Source organism: Siniperca chuatsi, linkage group LG17, assembly GCF_020085105.1.
Source record: "Siniperca chuatsi isolate FFG_IHB_CAS linkage group LG17, ASM2008510v1, whole genome shotgun sequence".
NCBI classification, from domain to species: domain Eukaryota; kingdom Metazoa; phylum Chordata; class Actinopteri; order Centrarchiformes; family Sinipercidae; genus Siniperca; species Siniperca chuatsi.
The window spans coordinates 19,334,310-19,346,312 of record NC_058058.1 but is presented as its reverse complement, the minus strand read 5'-3'; the positions used below and the strand labels follow the sequence as shown (position 1 = coordinate 19,346,312).

The 12,003-nt window shown below is 39.6% G+C and overlaps 1 long non-coding RNA gene across 1 annotated transcript; it reads left to right on the top strand.

The window, feature by feature from the left end:
- The first annotated feature begins 494 nt into the window (after window positions 1-494).
- On the top strand, window positions 495-7,852 carry LOC122864474. Its single transcript, XR_006375229.1, has 3 exons — window positions 495-558; window positions 816-926; window positions 7,288-7,852. It is a non-coding gene; the product is annotated as an uncharacterized LOC122864474 (long non-coding RNA).
- Window positions 7,853-12,003: the final 4,151 nt, after the last annotated feature.

The window sequence follows — 12,003 nt, the reverse complement described above, 5'->3', positions numbered from 1 at the left end:
CTGCCCCAGAGATCAATTGCACTTTATTTTCTGTCTGATGTATAAGGCAGGGGACATGTCCACTGGAGAACTATTGAATTCCTGGAACAGCACTCATCCCTAAACCCAGCCACCTGCTTACTCCCTGTCTTCTCTTCAGTCCACCTCTTAGCACCCTAATGCATTTTCAAATATCTATTTCACAAACGCTGAAGGGAGGCCAGACAAACAATTTGAATTCACATCTTAATAAGTACATGCAAGGTTGAGTAGGGTCAGAGCTGAGCCATAAAGGAGACAAGCACTGGGGCTTGTTGGGCTGGTGTGGAGCGTGTGTTGGCATACTGTCAGTGGTAACTATAAGTAGAGATTTTTCTGGGCAGAGGCAAGCGATTGGGGGTCTGTTGTGTATCTGAAGCGACGCCAGCTCCAGCCTCTCTGCCACGCTGAGATTAGGGGAGAAGAAGAGGCTTTCATATAACCGACTCTCCCTGTGGTATGACTGCAGAGAGGCAGCGAGCGAAGGCAGGCAAGCAGGCAGTCGGACTTGCCGGCTGGATGGCTGGATGGATGAGGGAGGTGAGGGATTTAAGGAAATAACATGGGAACTGGTGCAGAGGAATAAAGTGAGAGTGAGCTCTCTTTTTGTCTCTAACTGTACAGGGAGAGGTATGTATGGGGAGGTAGAAGCATCCTCCAGGATTCTGATAATAGGTTGTTGAGAGCTAACATACCTCATTCTCTTCCTCCTCCCCTTCCCTATCTGTGTTCCTTTTCTTACACCCTGTCTCTTTCTTGCTCATTCACCCCCTGTCCCCTTCTTTCTATTTATCTAGCTCAGTTTCTATGGGAGCAGCCAGCCAGAGGAGCCTTGGAGTCGGAGCGAAGAAGGAAGCAAAGCCAGGTGTACAGGGGGAACATGATGGGCCCCAAGGTTGCGCTGAGAGGTGAGGGACAGACACTGGAGTGTGTGACAAAAGGATGAGCTTCACTGCTAATGACTCCCACAGGGGAGACCAGCTGCTTGGTTGGCATAGGCTTACACATGCACTGCTACTGTGTAAGATTGACTCAGCAGTGTGATAGAGTGTGCACACTAAAAAACACAAACTTTACAAGATTTGGACATCAGGAAACACGAGGATGCACACACGCAGACATAGTCACATATTAGTGTTCTTCTCTTTCTCCCATACACACACACACACACACACACACACACACACACACACACACACCTCCTTCCTTCTATATTCATCTAAATTTCTGAAAATCCTCAGTCTGACTTCGCACTGTCCTCAATTTGCACTCTGGTGTCATGAGACATGATGCAGTGTTACTTATTAATTCAGATGTTACATTCCATCTACATTCTGTCCGTGGCTATAAAAGGGATGTTTCGGCACAATAAAGCATAGTCAATAATACATTGGACAGTCATCTGTGAGATACACACACACACACACACACACACACACACACACACACACACACACACACACACACCCCACCCCACCCCCACCCCCACTCTCCCCAAGTGCTTGAACAAAGAGGAGCTCTACTGTATGGCAATGCATGTGAGCCCTCTAGTGTTAAGCCATCTAGTTTCAAGTATTAATAAAATAACAGCAGCAAAAACCATAATACTGTATCTTTGTACGTTGTGTGGCATATCCCACACATCTTTAGCTGAATGACAGAAGGTTCTATATATTTTCTGTCACACACAATTTGCAAACCAAAATGTTTACTATCTAGGATGAAATGTAAAGGCAAAAACACATGTATCATACCTGTGTGTATCTGCAGCATGTATGATAGCTAAACATTATCCTGTGGACTAGAATGATCAGAGGATGCAGGCTATGGAAAAAGGAGGAGCAATTACACTGATGAAAATATTTAATGAGAGTTGGGAAAAGGTACCATGTATTTAGGAAATAAAGCATAACAGACATCAACACTGGCCATACAAAATTACACTTAGGATATCCACTCTCAATAACCCCTTTTTTCCACACAGTGCTTGTGTCTCAGTGTGAGTGTGTGTGTGTCTTAAAGGATTTCTCTTTTTGTGGTTAGGTTGTTCTCAAACTGGGGGGCGGTATAGAGACACTGCAGGACCAATGGAAAACTATGGAGTGGAACTAAGTTGAATGAACATGATAGGTAGGGAAATAAAAAAAAAATAGAGTTTGCTGATGCTATCGTGCTGACCTGAATCATTTCTTTTATTTCAATCAAATTCAACTTTTCAACCTTTTTTTATTTGTTGCTCCCCCAATATTGTTAATGATTGATATTCAATCTGTTTATGTGTGGTAGTGGGCATGAACTTTTTTCAGCTTCTGAAGGGGGGGGGATGACAGAAAAAGTCTGAGAACCACTGATTTAACTAGGTGATTTGGATCCATTCACCGCAACAACAATTATTACACAACAAACCCAACATTAAATCTACACAGAAACAACCAATCAAAACACTTGAGGAATCAGTATATATGAAGATGGGAATGACCCCTTCACTAAACAACACAATTATTATTATTATTATTATTATTATTATTATTATTATCCGTGTCTCTTGGTTCATTCACCAGCACAGGGAAGGCAGTCCAAGGAATTGGTCCAATTGGTAATTATCAATTAGGGTTTAAGTCAGAAGGAAATGGGAGTGTGCTGGGAAAAGTGTGTGTCAGTGAGTTGAGGATATGAATGAATGGCGCGAGTCTCTGGCTGCAGTGTATCCTACTGCCCTGGCAGGAAAATGATGATTGTTGCTGAGCTTGATTCTTGTTCCTCGAAGATTAGGCTCCAGGTCTCATGGGATAGCTCTCCAATTGAAGTTGCTTCATACTCAAGAAAAATATCTGACCAATTCGGGCATTCGGAGCTTTCATTCAATAGGTTTTCATGGATAACGTCGGCTTGGTGGACATCTGCAGCAGCTCTTTTCCCTGCGGTAGCACCATTCATCTAACTAATGCGTAGCACCTGCTACCTGTATGCAACACAGAGGCCACTCCAATTGGCTACCAGTTTTTTTCCAGATTTAACCTATTTACATTTTACTTGTTAGTGACCTGGGTTACACACAAAATTTATTCATTCATATAGTATTTGAAAAGGACATTTATAATGGCATGAAGTCTTTGATGTTCAATTGTACAAATTACCATTCTGGTGACATTTGCCTGCATATTTTCATGAGAGAAAGAATTTCATCCACTTTAAAAGGCATGAAAAACCTTAAAGGCCTGGACTCTATCTGGTGGATAATATGATATTAAGTAGATGTGACATTTTAAAAGAGGCTTTAACATCCGAGAATTGATCAAATGCAGGGTGACAAGCATCATAGCTCAGTTAATGGCTTTCTCAACGAGACTTTCCAAAGGTTCACTTACAGACTGTGGGTCATGGCAAGCTGCCATGGATTTCCCTATATCTGTATTTACATGTACATTAAGTGGCCTTAATTTAGCTATTTATTGTCATGTTTGTATTACAGTACATGAGCAATGGCCTAACACATTGTACACAAATCACACTCACCCTCACCACCAAGGGTCAAAGCAATGCATTAATGAGAAATTCCATAGCTAAATGTCCTTTCTGGGAAAACAGTTTACTCAATAATAGTGAGGTTGTGATGAACCTGAATAGTGTGATTAATCAAAAGGGAAGCTCTTCTATAAGGGGAGGTGTGAAATATAATTTTGATGTTACACAACTGACCTTGGTTTGTTGTATATGCTTCATATTTAACTGACAGGATCTATTGTGCAGTAGTTCCCATCTCAGCATTTGCCTTTATCAATCCGTTGATTCAAATTATACACGTTTTTCAGGCATTTGACATCCCACATGCTTTGGGAGAGTGAGGGACAAAGATGCTGCTGTATTCACACAGGACATCTGGACAAATGATTTTGCGCCAGACGTCCCTTGTCTAAGAGGGTTCTTTGCTACGACTGGCTGTTGTATTACAGGCATCAGTAACTATTGACAGGTGGAGATACAGACAGAATTAAAACAAAAAATCCAACAGAAGGAAAAAAGAGGCCAAAGTTCCTATTTATCATTTGTATGCCATATCAACAGTATTCTTTTCTTTTAAAATTAATTTACAGGCATCTGTAAAATGTGATCCCCTATAAAGGAGTATTGACTTAAAGAAGTAGTCGTTTTGGGAAAATTGGTAAGAGTTAGATGAGAAGATTGACACCCTTCTTCTTCCCATGTGCTAAATATGAAGCTACAGCCTGTTAGGTTAACTAGCATAAAGACTGGAAGCAGGGGGAACAGCTTGCCTGGTTCTGTCAAAAGGTTAAAAACATGCCATCAGCACCTCTAAAGCTCACTAATTAAGTTTCTGTTTCTTTTCTAGTAACTAAGTTTCCTGTTTCTTGGACTCTAGGAAGTAACTGTGGACAAAGCCAGGCTAGCTGTTTCCCCCTGTTTCCAGCTTTATACTAAGCTAAACTAATCGGCTGCTGGCTGTAGCTTCATAGTTAGCTTACAGTCATTAGAGTGGTATTGATCTTCTCATCTAACTCTTGGTAAGAAAGCCAAATTCCAAAAACTAACTATTTCTTTATTTACAGTAGACACAGTAGATACAGATTTACTAAGTTTACTCAGTTTCTACGATGGAACATTCCTGGACGAATGAGGGACTACACCGTCTCAGTTGAAGACAGTTACATACTTACTATTTGGTCTCATCTTTTAGACATTTACTTCAGCAGGATAAAATATTTGCATGCATGTTGAATGTTTACTAACCTATGCATGAGACAAATCTGTTTTCTGTGTAATGATGCATTATTTCTGTACATGTATTAAAATTTTAAGAACATAACATGGTTATGTTCCAAATTCGGTCTGTCAGACAATCTTTTTAAATGTAACTTGTTGCTCACTGATGTCAAATAATATTTCAATCAAAGTTCAAGTTATTCTACCATGTTTAACGCTAGAGTAAGTTTAACATTTTGAGTACAGCATTGCTGTTTTTGGCAGACTTGCATCCTTACAGGTATCCTCATGAATGTGTGTTTGCACACGTGCATAAAAGTACTCTAGTCACGCGGGGGAAATCAGTCCTGGCTTGAACAGCAGCCTTTAGAGGAGTGAACCCACTTAAGGCTGATCATTAATCATTGTGTGTAAGAATGCGTATAGGTGCATGTGTATACAGTACCTGCATCCAACAATGTGTGTTTGTATGTGCATGCACTGCGCTGCATTATGTTCTTTCTAGTTCAGTATAAATGAGTTAAAAAACAGCAAGGTAATTGATGGATTGGACAAAAGGTCAGAATAAAAGGGCATGGTGAGACTGCACTGGAATAAGACCGCTTCACCTCTGAACGTCTCTGCTGCTGACATACAAATAAATCACTGTGACTGAATACTACAAAAACATGCATGATGAATTCTGGTCTCCCATATAATATTAATGTGGATAGCTTATTATATCATATATATATTGTTTTAAATTAATTTACTTTTAAAATAAATGAAAACAAATTAATGTTGAATCCATTATGATCCGTGTATGTAAAATATAATGCATTTTTAGATCAATGGCAAGCTTGGAATATGGGCTATACCTTGAAATAGGCTATGGGACATATTTTCCATGTACAAGTAGAACTCTAGCAAGATTTGTAAGATTCCTTTTTTGGGTGGTATAGTGGACCCTGCATATTTCTTTGATTTTACATGCTGTCTTGTGTTTGAAGGTCCTAATTGGAGGTATTTCTTGTGGTGTTGAGAATTTTGCCATTCTAACTCAATTTCTGTTGGCAACCAGCTGAAGAGTTGGCCAACTGACTACAATTAGTGGTATGTCCAGACATCCTGCTCTGATTGGTTGGCTGGCAAATAAAACATTTAGTGTGCGCTCTGTGAAAGCCTAATAAGAGACAAAGAGGAAAACAGATGAAGATTGCATGAGGGAGGGTAGGTTGAAATGAGAATAACCCATAATCCCAAACTGTGAAATCAACCTTCTTTTGATACTCTGAATTTTGAAAAGAGATGCCCCCCCCCCCGCGCGCACACCACCTCCACACCAAATGTGGAGTCTCTCACACAGGCTACGAAAATCAGTGAACTCCACCAGCGAGCTGAGTGAGTTTGACTCTCAGCACAGTTTGTCTGGCCAACTGCCGTGCTGTGTGAGGGTTGTCCTAGAGCTGCTGTGAGCTTATGCTGCCCACATCCCTCTCCATCGAGACCGCACTCCTCTTTGCTTCTTCGGACCACTGCTGGCAGCGGGACTGAACACTCAGTAGATGTGGAGAGAGACATAACAGGCTGCAATTCCCCAACTCCCATCAGTAAAGTCACTCTAAGATTAATGAGTGTTGCAGTGTCTGCTGGCTACATGCTCGGCCATGAAAAACGTCGACCAATGGACGAGAGATAACTTCAAGGGTTTTTGGATGGTGTGTTTTCAAGCTGTGTCCACAAAAACATCACTTTTTGTTTCTCCTATATGGATATCAATGAAGAAAGTGCTTTGTATTCATTTGATTTATTTAAAACATGAAAACCTATGTATGCTCTGTCCTCAGACACTATATTTCAGGAGAAACCTAACACAGGATAAAGAAATAATGAGCTGATGGAGAATGCTGGAATAAAGATTGCCACAGATCAGGGGTGCTGGTTCATTTCTTTTCATGGTTTATCATGTAGCTACGATTTTCTAGTTTTTTTTTTATTCCTCAACTTCTTATGAAAACTGCCTCATTAGCCATCCAGACAAAAGAAACACATTTCATTTTGTCAGGAAGTCACCCGGACAGACAAGTCTGTGGCAGGAAATGAAATAAATATGGAAGGAGTGGCAGGAGTGAGTGGCTGGGGTGACATTTACTGTGATTAGTGTTTGTAGCGGTGAATGCATTTCTGTCATCCTCTCACTCACCATCTTTGTGTTGGCCTCCTTCGCGAACCCTCACGTTCAACTTTCCCTGCTGCATGCAGATGTCTGTATGTCTCTGACCTTTAGCTTTCCTGTATGAAATATAATAATAGAAAAAAAAGGGAGGTGATTTCATTGAAGAACACAGGTGCAGTTCAAAGTGGAGTGGAGACCGGTTGCTGGTGCCAGATGCCACCATTTCTAAAAAAAAAAACGTTAGCAAGAGGTGAAAAAAATTTCCTAAAATGTAGACTCATGAATATGAATATTCACCCAAAACTCCATAATGACGATGTCTGCATAATTCATGTGAATGTGCGTTTCTGCATATGTGCCCACTCCAACATCTGCTTGTGGTGTGTCTACAGATTTTCAGCATACTTCAACCATTTTCGGTCTCCTCCAGACACATCCAGAGTTCCCCTCCATCAAGGACATAATGGTGCGATCCGTCGGCTGATAATGTTGGTGTGATCCACAGGTCGGCCGGCCCAGCGCCAGAGCAGAACAGCCTCTCTCATGGCCCATTACAGTCTGCTTAATGACCACACTGATGACCCAAACTCTGTGGCAGGCTGTCCTCACTCTGCCTGTTTAAAACAACATTTCACTCCCCTCACCAAGGTTCACTCTCCCTGGCAGCTACAAAATGGAGAATTTTTGTTTTACTGTCTTTGTGGACTTGTCATTGTCCAATCAGAAAATGAAAGTGTTGTAGCAGATACTCAGTTCATTGTTATTCTGTTCTTATAAAAATACTTTTTGATTGCCTTCCAAATTACGTACTTTTTTTTTTACCCTATCACTTCTTATACTGAAAAAGACTACAATAAGTTTTAAATATTGATACACTGTTGTTCCCGGTGCATGCAAGCCACTAAATGGATAAAGTGGAAGCATATAGGGGACTATTAAAATGATAATGTAAACTTGAAAATGAAAATGTAACTCCACAATAGCATTATAATTTTCCACATATGTATGTGTGATTTGAGTATAAATGAAAATGAAAATTAAATAATTAATTTTCACATACTCGTATGGGCGTTCTATGACCATATTAAAATCAAAATGGAAAAGCTGTTTGACATTTCATTTTCAAAGTCATACCCCGCTGTACGATGGACAATATTCAAATGTTAATTCAAATTTGTAAATTAAAATGCAATATAAACAAAGTAACCTGATTTTCCATTTATGCAAGCCATGTTTATATCAAAATGAAAATGAAAATATCTAACAATTTGAAAATGAAAATGACTGATTTCATTTTCAAAGACTTAACCTGCTTTACAGTGGACACTATTCAATTGTTAAATCAAAATTAAAATGCAATTTTAACAATGCAGACTAATTTTCCATTAGTGCAAGCATTATTTAAGTCACAATTAAAATAAAAGGTAATTTTCTAAAAAATTGAAAATGAAAACGAAAACGGCACCATGCTCTTTTGGTGTTAAAATGAAAATGCAATCTGTCAGTCCTCTCATCAAGGCGGGTCTTCAGTTAGGAAGTCACTTCCTCGTTCAGTGACTTTGTTAATTTTACAAGTTCTACCTACCGACCTGGTTAACGGTTGCATTTTGGTTAGGTTTAGGCACCAAAACTACTTGGTTAGGTTTAGAAGTCAACGTTGACTTTTGGTTTCACACGGCACCAGAACAGCGGCCTATTGGGTGAAGTCCTGTTTTTGACCCATCCATCCTCCCTACCAGGACTTTACACACAACGTCACCTGACTTCCTAAAGGCTTACTGGCAGAAAGGTCACCTGACTTCCTCCTTTCCTCTCGTCATAATTCCATCAGTCCCTAGAGGGCTCTGTCACCTGAACGTAAACTTAACAGCGTTTTGAGGCCCTCACATCTGGACTGATGCTGTAGTTATTCATGGGAGGACAGTCTCCTCCACCTACACACACACACACACACACACACACACACACACACACACACAGTCATTTTCTCAACCACACACAAAATGTCACTTCCAATGCTGCTACACTCTTATGATGTCCCAGAGACATCGATGCCATTCTGTATTTTGTGTGTGTGTGTGTGTGTGTGTGTGTGTGTGTGTGTGTGTGTGTGTGCTGGATTATAGTGAATGCTCTGATCTCTTGACAGACGTGGCTTCACACAGTCAAGGCAGCAAATAAAGACAAAGACACAAGACAAATAAATGTATGCCTGATGGATGCTTACAGTACATGTTGATATTGTATGTCCAGACTTGGCATACAAACTCACCCACACATGTACACAGACAGACAGACAGATGGACATGGAGAACGATATTATCTGGGTACAATCTTTATGTCTGTGGAGGCATTTGCATTTCAGACATGTTGAGAGCAGTGTGATATCCAATAATTATATCTGGCCTGTGGGGCTGTGAGGCACAAAGGATGTTCACAATATCCACTGTGGAATTCTGCCTTGTGTCACATTTCAAACTCCAAAGTCTTAATTTATGGTCATGGACTCTTAAACAAGTGAAGCGCGGTGTCCAGAGTATTAGAATTACTTTTTTGCCATAATAAGTGATAACAAGGATGTGTTTTGTTTGTAGTGTATGTGAACTTTAACTAGCTTTTAATCATCTTTCCAAAGAAATTGTTAATTATTTTGCCGGTTCTTGGAAGACTCTCCTCATCTAACTAAGAATTTTTGGAGGATGCAACAGTGCAGGAATTGTCAGATCTGAATTTAATTTTTGCTCCTTCTTGGCCATTTCCAATTTCCCTCACCCTTTATCTCTCCGTCCCTCCCTCTCTCATTCTTGGGCTGTTCTGATATGCTGCCATGTTGTACGGCAACTGGAAATGACGGATGATCTCTCTGAATGAGTAATACAATCAGAGCCATGGGGCACTGGAGTGGGGAGAGAGAGAGCGTGAATGAGGGAGAGAGGAATAGATCAGCCGGAGATATGGGACTGAATCTGGGTTTCTTAATTTAGTGGGCCATAATTAAAAATCTGTTTGCCAGTTTTTCCTCTCCCTGCTCTGCAGTCCCGCCTCCCCATGACAATTAAAGATTTAATCACCATCTGCAAAAAGGGGCTGGGAAAGTATGTCTGACCCAAAACTCTAAATGCAAGATGATGCTGTTGAGGGACAACATTTGAAGAACTTGGACACTGTTTATTTGCTGTCCATTCTCATCCAACTATGAATTTGTTTACTGACATAATTACTGCTATAATGAGCTACTGGAAGCTGAGCCTTGTGACAGTATTTTGCTTTTTGTATTTTAATTTGGTTACCTTAAGAACAACATCTAAATTTTTAGTAAACTTTCTTGGCAAATTCAAGCAAATATTTTGTTGGGAAAATTAGGAAACAACACCTTGACATGGGGTCGCTGACATATGCACTAAAAAATAAAGTGATGGCTCTCTATTGTGAGTCAAGTTATAAAAGGGTTACATCATTACAAATTTAAGTTCTGCAGTAACACATTTTGTCTGTCCAACAGACCAATCTGTACACAAGCACAAACAACTAGAATATCAAACATGCTTCTGTAGAGTGCACTGGGAACACTGTGTACCACATCCAGCTCCAAGTTTTTTTTTTCTTTCTAAATGCATCTAGAGACTGACTGCGAATCTTACAACATAATATCACACAAACACAGCATTTCCACACTCAAGTTTTCAACTTCCTGTGTATTCATGCAGACTATTATCATTTCTTTGGACTGTAGCCTTCCCATAAGGGAAAAAGAAAGCTTTTTATTTTTGGAATGGGGAAAAAAGGCAGTTCTGTTAGTCAGACTCTTGCAATCTCATGTACTTGTTTCAGTATGATCAACCTCCTGGAATATGTATTTGCTAGTATTATTGAATCTTTCTTTTTGAACTTTCTCACCAATTACTGTAAAGAGGAAATTGTTCTTTAGGATAAACGTATTCAAGAACACAGAGAAAGCCATTTTAGTTGGCATATATACTAGAAATCTAATGTTGTTCCTAATGATCCCTTGGCATTCATGACTGCATATAAACCCTTTAGAGGATAAGAGAACTGGAAATCTAAGATATTGCAAAGTGAAGTGCTTTACAGTCAAAGATATATTATTCATGCTTAAAGTAGGCAACAGTGTGATTTTAGTAACTCAAGTCAAGTCAGATTTATTTATATAGCATATATATGTATACATACAAGCTCAATGTGCTTCACACACAACAAATATGAACAAAATAAAATAAGACATGAATCCATATTTAAATACATATTAAAAGAAAAACAAATTCACCCACATATACCCAAAAAGAGTGTGTGTGTGTGTGAGAGAGAGAGAGAGAGAGAGAGAGAGAGACAGACAGACAGACAGACAGACAGACATATAGAACAGGTAGGTCTTAAGCTTGCTTTTAAAAGACGACACAGTTGTGGTACAGAACAATTTGGGGAATTTGGGACTTCTTCTGCTTCTCAGGGCTTTACTAGGAGAACGTTCTCTCTCTTTTAGCAGACGTCCACTCTAAAGTCTATCCTGGCTGAAATAATTCCTTTATCCACCTTTATTATGAGGATCTTATTACGAGGGTCAGTTAAGAAGCAGGTTTTACTTACTAAGACAGCAACTGGATTTGCTGTTGATCTGGGTTTTAGTACACTTTGTTTCACCTGTGTTTCCTGTCTTTTTTTAATGTCTCTTCTATGTTTTGGTGTTTCAGCTGTGGACTGATTGTTAGCTACACTACTGGCATGACTTAATCGGTCCACCACTTTGGACCAGACTAAATAATTTATCAACAACTATAACATGGATTGTCATAAATTTTGACATTCATGGTCCCCAGGCGATAAATCCTACTGACATTTCTGACGTTTCTGCTGGCACCACCATGATGTTGACCTTTGTGGTTTTGAGTGAAATATCTTGACAACTATTTTAATGGATTGCAATGAAATTTGCTACAGGCAGTCATGTTCCCTTGAGGATGAATTATAAACACATTGGTGATTCCGTAACATTTTATCTAGCGCCACCAGGTCAAAATTTTTATGTATCCAATATTTTTGTTTATGTTTAGTGCTAATTAGCTATTGTTACTATGCTAACTCACTAAACC